Consider the following 10,425-nt stretch of genomic DNA (forward strand, 5'->3'; position numbering starts at 1 on the left):
GTGACTAGACTACCTCCTTGCTGGGCAGTGCATCTCCCAAAAAGGCAGCAGCATATCAAGTACTTATAAATAAAGCCCAACTTCCCAGGACAGAGCACCTGGGAAAAGAGGCAGTTATAAGCTCCACTGCACCAGACTTAAATGTACCTGCCCAGCAGCTCTGAATGAACAATGGAGCTCCCAGCACAGCACCTGAGCTCTGATAAAGGACAGACTGTCTCCTCAAGCAGCTCCCTGATCCCCAGATATCCAAAGAGGCACCTCTTAAACGAGAGCTCTGGCTGACATCTGGTGGACACCCTTCTGGGATGAAGATAACAGAAGAAGAAACTGGCAGCAACCCTTACTGTCCTGCAGCCCTCACAGGTGATTCCCAGGCAAGCAGAGTCTGGAGTGGGCCTCCAGCATTCCTGAACCAAAGGGGCCTGACTGTTAGAAGGAAAACTAAAAACAGAAAGAAATAGCTTCATCATCAACAAAAAGAAAGTCCACTCAGAACCCCACCCAAAAGCCACCAACTGCAAAGACCACAGGTGATAAATCCATGAAAATGGGAAGAAAAGGGTGAAAACATCAAAGACCAGAACGCCTCTCCTCCTCAAAGGGATCACAACTCCTCACCAGCAAGGGAACAAAGCTGGATGAAAAATAAGTCTGATGAATTGACAAAAGCAGGCTTCAGAAGGTGGGTAATAACAAATTTCTCTGAGCTAAAAGAAAATGTTCTAACCCAATGCAAAGAAACTAAGAACTTAGAAAACAGGTTAGACGAAATGCCAACTAGAATAGCCAGCTTAGAGAAAAACAATCTTCTCTGAGCTAAAAGAACATGTTCTAACCCAATGCAAAGAAACTAAAAAGTTAGAAAACAGGTTAGATGAAATGCCAACTAGAATAATCAGCTTAGAGAAAAACATAAACTACTTGATGGAGCTGAAAAACACAACACGGGAACTCATGAAGCATACACAAGTTTCAATAGCTGAATCAACCAAGCAGAAGAAAGGATATCAGAGATTGAAGGTCAACTCAATGAGAGAAAATGAGAAGGCAAGATTAGAGAAAAAACAGTGAAAAGAAATGAACAAAGCTTCCAAGAAATATGAGATTATGTGAAAAGACCTAATCTACATTTGATAGGTGTATCTGAATGTGACAGGGAGAATGAATCCAAGCTGGAAAATACTCTTCAGGATATTATCTAGGAGGCCTTCTCCAACCTAGCAAGGCAGGCCAACATTCAAGTCCAGAAAATACAGAATACACCACAAAGATATTCCTCAAGAAAAACAACACCAAGGCACATAATCATCAGATTTACCAGGGTTGAAATTAAGGAAAAAATGCTAAGCACAGCCAGAGAGAAATGCTGGGTTACCCACAAAGAGAAGCCCATCAGACTTACAGTGGACCTCTGGGCAGAAACCCTACAAGCCAGAAGAGAGTGATTCACCATCCTTAAAGAAAAGAATTTTCAACCTAGAATTTCAAATCTAGCCAAACTAAGCTCCTTAAGCGAAGGAGAAATAAAATCCTTTATAGACGAGCAATTGCTGAGAGATTTTGTTACCACCAGGCCTGCCTTACAAGAGCTCCTGAAAGAATCACTAAACAAGGAAAAGAACAACCAGTACGAGCCATTTCAAAAATGCACTAAATGGTAAAGACCATCGACACAATGAAGAAAATGCAAAAACTAATGGGCAAAACAACCAGCTAGCATTAAAATGGCAGAATCAAATTCACACATAACAATATTAACCTTAAATGTAAATGGGCTATATGCCCCAGTCAAAAGACACAGACTGGCAAATTGGATAAAATGTCAAGTCCCATTGGTGTTCTGTTTTCAGGAAACCCATCTCACGTGCAAGGACACACATAGGCTAAAAATAAGGGGATGGAGGAAGATTTACCAAGCGAATGGAGAGTTAAAAAAAAAGGAATGACAATCCTAGTCTCTGATAAAATGGACTTTAAACCAACAAAGATCAAAAGAGACAAAGAAGGGCCTTATATAATTGTAAAATGATCAATGCAACAAGAAGAGCTAATGATCCTAAATATATACACACCCAATACAGGAGCACCCAAATACAGGAAGCAAATTCTTAATGACCTACAAAGAGACTCCCACACAATAATCATGGGAGACTTTAACCCTCCACTGTCAATATTAGATCAACAAGACAGAAAATTAACAAGGATATCCAGAACTTCAACTCTGATCTGGACCAAGCGGACCTAACAGACATCTACAGAACTCTCCACCCCAAATCCACAGAATATGCATTCTTCTCAGCACCACATTGCACCTACTCTAAAATTGACCACATAATTGGAAGTAAATCACTCCTCAGCAAATGAAAAAAAAAACGGAAATCATAACAAACAGTCTCTCAGACCACACTGCAATCAAATTAGAACTCAGGATTAAGAAACTAACTCAGAACCGCACAACTTCATGGAAACTGAACAACTGGCTCCTGAATGTTGACTGGATAAACGAAATGAAGGCAAAAATAAAGATGTTCATCGAAACCAATGAGAAAGAAGACACAACGTACCAGAATCTCTGGGACACATTTAAAGCAGTGTGTAGAGGAAAATTTACAGCAATAAATGCCCACATGAGAAGCGAGGAAAGATCTAAAATTGGCACCGTATCGTCAAAATTGAAAGAGCTAGAGGAGCAATATCAAAAAAACTCAAAAGCTAGCAGAAGACAAAAAAATAACTAAGATCAGAGCAGAGCTGAAGGAGGTAGACACACACACACACACACACACACACACACACACACAAAACCTTCAAAAAAAATCAATAAATCCAGGAGCTGTTTTTTTTTTCTTAAAGATCAACAAAATAGACCACCAGACAAGTTAATAAAAAAGAGAGAAGAAACAAATAGATGCAATAAAAAACAACAAAGGGGATATCACCATGAATTCCCAAGAAATGCAAACTACCATCAGAGATTACTACAAACAACTCTATGCATATAAACCAGTAAACTCAGAAGAAATTGATAAATTCCTGGACACTTGCACCCTCCCAAATCTAAACCAGGAAGAAGTCGAAACCCTGAATAGACTAATAAAAGGTCTGAAGTTGAGCCAACCAACCAAAAAACGTCTAGGACCAGACGAGTTCATAGCCGAATTCTTCCAGATGTACAAAGAGGAGGAGCTACCATTCCTTCTGAAACTATCCCAAACAATACAAAAAGAAGAACTCCTTCCCAAATCATTTTATGAGACCATCATCCTGATACCAAAACCTGGCAGAGACTCAACTAAAAAAGAAAACTTCAAGCCAAAATCCATGATGAACATAGATGCAAAAATCTTTAATAAAATACTGGCAAACTGATTGCAACAGCAAATCAAAAAGATTATCCACAATGATCAAGTAGGCTTCATCCCAGGGATGCAAGCCTGGTTCAACATACGCAATTCTATAAATGTAATCTACCACATAAACAGAACCAAAGACAAAAACCACATGATTATTTCAATAGATGCAGAGGCCTTTGACAAAATTCAACAGCCCTTTATGCTAAAAACTCTCAATAAACTAGGTATTGATGGAACATATCTCAAAATAATAAAAGCTATTTATGACAAATGCATAGCCAATATCATACTGAATGGGCAAAAACTGGAAGCATTTCCATTGAAATCTGGCACTAGACAAGGATGCCCTCTCTCACCATTTCTATTCAATATAGTAATGAAAGTTCTAGCCAGAGCAATCAGGCAAGACAAAGAAATAAAGGGTATTCAGTTAGGAAAGGAGGACGTCAAATTATTTCTATTTGCAGATGACATGATTGTATATTTAGAAGACCCCACTGTCTCCGCACAAAATCTCCTTATGCTGATAAGCAACTTCAGCAAAGTCTCAGGATAAAAGATCAGTGTGCACAAATCACAAGCATTCCTATACACCAATAACAGACTAACAGAGAGCCAAATCAAGAGCAAACTCCCATTCACAATTGCTACAAAGAGAATAAAATACCTAGGAATACAACTAACAACGGATGTAAGGGACCTCTTCAAAGAGAACTACAAACCACTGCTCAAGGAAATAAGAGAGGACACAAACAGATGGAAAAACATTCCATGCTCATGGTTAGGAAGAGTCAATATCATGAAAATGGCCATACCACCCAAAGTAATTTACAGATTCAACACTATCCCCATCAAGCTACCAATGACCTTCTTCACAGAACTAGAAAAAAACACCTTAAACTTAATATGGAACCAAAGTGAACCTGCAGAGCCAAGACAATCCTAAGCCAGAAGAACAAAGCTGGAGGCATCATGCTACCTGACTTCAAACTATCCTACTGAGGGAATGTATTCGCTTCCTGGGTCCACAAGGGGGCATAGTTTCAGGGGCAAGAACTTCCCAGCACCTTGCCTCCCCCTCCCCCTACCTCTCCATCTGGGGATTAGAGGTCTTTATTTATACTCTCTCGCACACAAGAAAAATCACATATCAATCACTCTAGTGGAAGTTTGAAGGAACTCCTTCCATTGGCCCAGAAAGCTTAAAGGAGGTGGGAATTCCTCCCAGGTTAAAAGTCCCAGTCTCTATCAGGACTCGGATTCCATGTCTGGATCCTCTTCCACTTAATTGTGGAAGCTTTTCTCTCTTATCTTTTTCTCTCCCCTTTTTCTCTCTCTGTCTAAATAAATCTCTTTCTGCAAAGCTCTTTGGGGTCCAATATTTACTTGCAAATGCACCACACCTGGCATGGTTCCGTCTTCCATTCTTGGGTGAGTGACAGACCAAGAACCTGGAAGAACACAGCCCACCAAGGAGCAAGCTGAGCCTCCTCCAGGTCCCAGAACCCTGTTGCACTACAAGGCTACAGTCATCAAAACAGCATGATACTGGTACCAAAACAGAGATATAGACCAATGGAACAGAACAGAGGCCTTGAAGGCAATGCCACACATCTACAACCATCTGATCTTTGACAAACCTGACAAAAACAAACAATGGGGAAAGGATTCCCTGTTTAATAAATGGCGTTGGGGAAACTGGCTAGCCATGTGCAGAAAACAGAAACTGGACCCCTTCCTGACACCTCACACTAAAATCAACTCCAGATGAATTAAAGATTTAAACATAAGACCAAACATCATTAAAACCCTAGAAGAAAACCTAGGCAAAACCATTCAGGGCATAGGCATAGGCCAAGATTTCATGACTAAAAACACCAAAAGCAATGGCAACAAAGCCAAAATAGAAATATGGGATCTAATTAAACTCCAGGGACCTGGGGAAGATGGCCGACTAGGAACAGCTCAGGATTGCAGCTCCCAGTGAAAGCAGGGCCTGGAGTGGACCTCAGCAGTCCTACAGCAGAGGGGCCAGACTGTTAGAATGAAAACTAAGAAACAGAAATAACTTCATCACATACAAACTGGAAGTTCACTGAGAGACCCAATCTGAAAGTCAGCAACTACAAAGACAACGGGTGGATAAATCCACAAAGATGTAAAGAAACCAGTGCAAAAAGGATGAAAACACCCAAAACAAGAACACATCTCCTCCTACAAGGAATCACAACTCCTCACCAGCAAGGGAACAAGGCTGGATGGAGAATGAGTGTGATGAAATGTCAGAATCAGACTTCAGAAGGTGGGTAATAAGAAACTCCTGTGAGCTAAAAGAACATGTTCTAAACCAATGCAAAGAAACTAAGAACACTGAAAAAAGATCTGACAAAATGCTAACGAGAATGGACAACATAGAGAGGAATATAAGTGAATTGGTGGAGCTGAAAAACACAACAGGAGAACTTCATGAAGCATGCACAAGTTTCAGCAGCCGAATTGACCATGCAGAGGAAAGGATATCAGAGGTCAAAGATCAACTCAATGAAATAAAATGAGAAGGCAAGAATAGAGAAAAAAGGGTAAAAAAGAATGAACAAAGTCTCCAAGAAATGTGGCACTATGTGAAAAGACCTAATCTACGTTTGATAGGTGTACTTGAATGTGACGAAGAGAATGATGAATCCAAGTTGGAAAATACTCTTCAGGATATTATCCAGGAAAACTTCCCCAACCTAGCAAGGCAGGCCAATATTCAAGTCCAGGAAATACAGAGAACACCACAAAGATATTCCTCAAGAAGAGCAACCCCAAGGCACGTAATCGTCAGATTCACCAGGGTTGAAATGAAGGAGAAAATGCTAAAGGCAGCCAGAGAGAAAGGCGGATTACCCACAAAGGGAAGCCCATCAGACTCACAGCAGATCTCTCAGCAGAAACTCTACAAGCCAGAAGACAGTGGGGGCCAATATTCAACATCCTTAAAGAAAAAACTTTCAAAAAGTGAAGGAAAAATAAAATACTTTGCAAACAAGCAAGTACTCAGAGATTTCGTCACCACCAGGCCTGCTTTACAAGAGCTCCTGAAAGAGGCTCTACACATAGAAAGGAACAACCAGTACCAGCCACTCCAAAAACAGACCAAATGGTAAAGAGCATCAACACAATCAAGAATCTGCATCAACTAACGGGCAAAACAGCCAGCTAACATCAACATAACAATATTAACCCTAAATGTAAATGGACTAAATACCCCAATCAAAAGACACAGACTGGTAAATTGAATAAAAAGCCAAAACCCATCAGTGTGCTGTATCCAGGAAACCCATCTCACATGCAAGGATACACAAAGGCTCAAAATAAAGGGATGGAGGAAGATTTACCAAGCAAATGGAGAGCAAAAAAAAGCAGGAGTTGCAATTCTCGTCTCTGATAAAATATACTTTAAACAACAAAGATCAAAAGACACAAAGAAGGACATTACATAATGGTAAAAGGAACAATGCAACAAGAAGAGCTAACGATCCTAAATATATACGCACCCAATACAGGAACACCCAGATATATAAGGCAAGTTCTTAATGACTTACAAAGAGACTTAGACTCCCACGCAATAATAGTGGGAGATTTTAACACTCCAATGTCAATACTAGACAGATCAGCCAGACAGCAAATTAACAATGATATCCAGGACTTGAACTCTGACCTGGAACAAGCTAATCTAATAGACATTTACAGAACTCTCCACAACAAATCCACAAAATATACATTCTTCCCAGCACCACATCACACCTACTCTAAAATTGACCACATAATTGGAAGTAAATCACTCCTCAGAAAATGCAAAAGAATGGAAATCATAACAAACAGTCTCTCAGACACAGAGCTATCGAGTTAGAACTCAGAATGCGGAAACTAACTGAAAACCACACAGCTTCATGGAAACTGAACAACTGGCTCTTGAATGTTGACTTGATAAACTATGAAATGAAGGCAGAAATAAAGATGTTCTTTGAAACCAATGAGAATGAAGACACAACATACCAGAATCTCTGGGACACATTTAAGCAGTCTCTAGAGGAAAATATATAGCAATAAGTGCCCACATGAGAAGTAAGGAGAGATCTAAAATTGACACCCTAGCATTAAAATTGAAAGAGTTAGAGGAGCAAGATCAAAAAAATTCAAAAGCTAGCAGAAGACAAGAAAAACTAAGATCAGAGGAGAACTGAAGGAGATAGAGACAAAAAAACCCTTCAAAAAATCAATAAATCCAGGAGCTGGTTTTCCAAAAAGATCAACAAAATAGACAGACCATTAGCCAGATTAATAAAACGGAAAAGAGAGAATAACCAAATAGATGCAATAAAAAACGATAAAGGGGATATCACCACAGATTCCACAGAAATTCAAACCATCATTGGAAATTTTTACAAACAACTCTATTAACATAAACTACTAAACCTGGAAGAAATGGATAAATTCCTGGACACTCGCCTCCTCCCAAACCTAAAGCAGGAAGAAGTTGAAACCCTGAATAGACCAATAACAAGATCTGAAGTTGAGGCAGCAATTAAGAGCCTACCACCCAAAAAAAGCACAGGTCCAGATGGGTTCACAGCCAAATTCTACCAGACATACAAAGAGGAGCTGGTACCATTCCTTCTGAAACTATTCCAAATAATCCAAAAGGAGGGAATCCTTCCCAAATCATTTTATGAGACAAACATCATCCTGATACCAAAGCCTGGCAGAGCATCAACAAGAAAAGAAAACTTCAGGCCAATATCCATGATGAACATAGATGCAAAAATGTTCAATAAAATACTGGCAAGCCGATTGCAACAGCACATCAAAAAGCTTATCCACCATGATCAAGTAGGCTTCATTCCAGGGATGCAAGTCTGGATCAACATACCCAAGCCTATAAATGGAATTCACTACATAAACAGAACCAAAGACAAAAACCACATGATTATCTAAATTGATGCACAGAAGGCCTTTGACAAAATTCAACAGCACTTTATGCTAAAAACCCTCTATAAACTAGGTATTGACGGAACGTATCTCAAAATAATAAAAGCTATTTACAACAAACCGACAGCCAATATCATACTGAATGGGCAAAAACTGGAAGCATTCCCTTTGAAATCTGGCACTAGAGAAGGATGCCCTCTCTCACCACTCCTATTCAATATAGTACTGGAAGTTCTAGCCAGAGCAATCAGGCAAGAAAGAGAAATAAAGGGTATACAAATAGGAAAGGAGGAAGTCAAATTGTCTCTATTTGCAGATGACATGATTGTATATCTAGAAGACCCCATTGTCTCAGCCCAAAATCTCCTGAAACTAATAAGCAACTTCATCAAGACTCAGGATACAGAATCAATGTGCATAAATCACAAGCATTCCTATACCCCAATAACAGACATAAAGAAAGCCAAATTAAGAACGAACTGCCATTCACAATTGCTACAAAGAGAATACCTAGGAGTACAACTAACAAGGAACGTAAAGGACCTCTTCAAGGAGAACTACAAGCCACTGCTCAACGAAATAAGAGAGGACACAAACAGATGGAGAAACATTCCATGTTCATGGTTAGGAAGAATCAATATCGTGAAAATGGCCATACTGCCCAAAGTAATTTACAGATTCAATGCTATCCCCATCAAACTACTAATGACCTTCTTCACAGAACTGGAAAAAAACACCTTAAACTTCATATGGAACCAAAAGAGAGCCTGCATAGCCAAGTCAATTCTAAGTAAAAAGAAGAAAGCAGGAGGCATCACACTACAGGACTTCCAACTATACTACAAGGCTACAGTAATCAAAACAGCATGGTACTGGTACCAAAACAGAGATATAGACCAATGGAACAGAACAGAGGCCTCGGAGGCAACACAACATATCTACAACCATCCAATCTTTGACAAACCTGACAAAAACAAGCAATGGGGAAAGGATTCCCTGTTTAATAAATGGTGTTGGGAAAAAATGGTTAGCCATGTGCAGAGAGCAGAATCTGGATTCTTTCCTGACACCTTACACTAAAATTAACTCCAGATGGATTAAAGACTTAAACATAAGACCTAACACCATAAAAACCCTAGAAAAAAACCTAGGCAAAACCATTCAGGACATAGGCATAGGCAAGGACTTCATGAATAAAACACCAAAAGCATTGGCAACAAATGCCAAAATAGACAAATGGGACCTAATCAAACTCCACAGCTTCTGCACAGCAAAAGAAACAGTCATTAGAGTGAATTGGCAAACCAACAGAATGGGAAAAAATTTTTGCAATCTACCCATCTGACAAAGGGCTGATATCCAGAATTTACAAAGAACTAAAACAGATTTACAAGAAAAAAACAAACGAGCCCATTCAAAAGTGGGTGAAGGATATGAACAGATACTTTACAAAAGAAGACATATATGAGGCCAACAAACATATGAAAAAATTCTCATCATCACTGGTCATTAGAAAATGCAAATCAAAACTACATTGAGATACCATCTCACACCAGTTAGAATGGCGATCATTAAAAAATCTGGAGACAGGCCGGGCGCGGTGGCTCACGCCTGTAATCCCAGTACTTTGGGAGGCCAAGGCGGGTGGATCACGAGATCAAGAGATCGAGGCCATCCTGGTCAACATGGTGAAAGCCCGTCTCTACTAAAAATACAAAAAATCGAAGGACAATCCAAGATGGCCGTTTAGGAACAGCTCGAGATTCCAGCTCCCAGTGAAAGCGCAGAGGGTGAGTGGACGCCGCGTTTTTATTGCCCACAGACTAGGAAATTCCCGGGCAGAGGTGCCCCACGGTCGCCAGCGTGGCTGTTTCGGCCAGCGCAGCTGTGCCGGCCAGCGCCACTGCTTTGCCCCGTGCGGCTGCTTTGTTGGCACCCCGGAGCCGCGGTTCTCCGTACAAAATACACCGCTCCGGGGGCCCTTTTGGCTGGCGATTGGAGCCACGGGAAGTCGCCCATACGCTGGTTCAAAAAGGGGACTGAGCAGAGAACCAGGACAGTAGATTCCAGGGCAAAAAAAAAAAAAAAAAAAAAA

The 10,425-nt window shown here is 40.3% G+C and overlaps 1 long non-coding RNA gene across 1 annotated transcript; it reads left to right on the forward strand.

Annotated features, from left to right (window-relative positions):
• Nucleotides 1–669: 669 nt before the first annotated feature.
• Nucleotides 670–935, forward strand: LOC116525075. Its single transcript, XR_004257569.1, has 2 exons — nucleotides 670–763; nucleotides 873–935. It is a non-coding gene; the product is annotated as an uncharacterized LOC116525075 (long non-coding RNA).
• The last annotated feature ends 9,490 nt before the right edge of the window (nucleotides 936–10,425 follow it).

The sequence above is a fragment of the Sapajus apella genome, unplaced genomic scaffold (assembly GCF_009761245.1).
Source record: "Sapajus apella isolate SASKATOON/1434 unplaced genomic scaffold, GSC_monkey_1.0 scaffold47, whole genome shotgun sequence".
In the NCBI taxonomy this organism is placed as follows: Eukaryota; Metazoa; Chordata; class Mammalia; order Primates; family Cebidae; genus Sapajus; species Sapajus apella.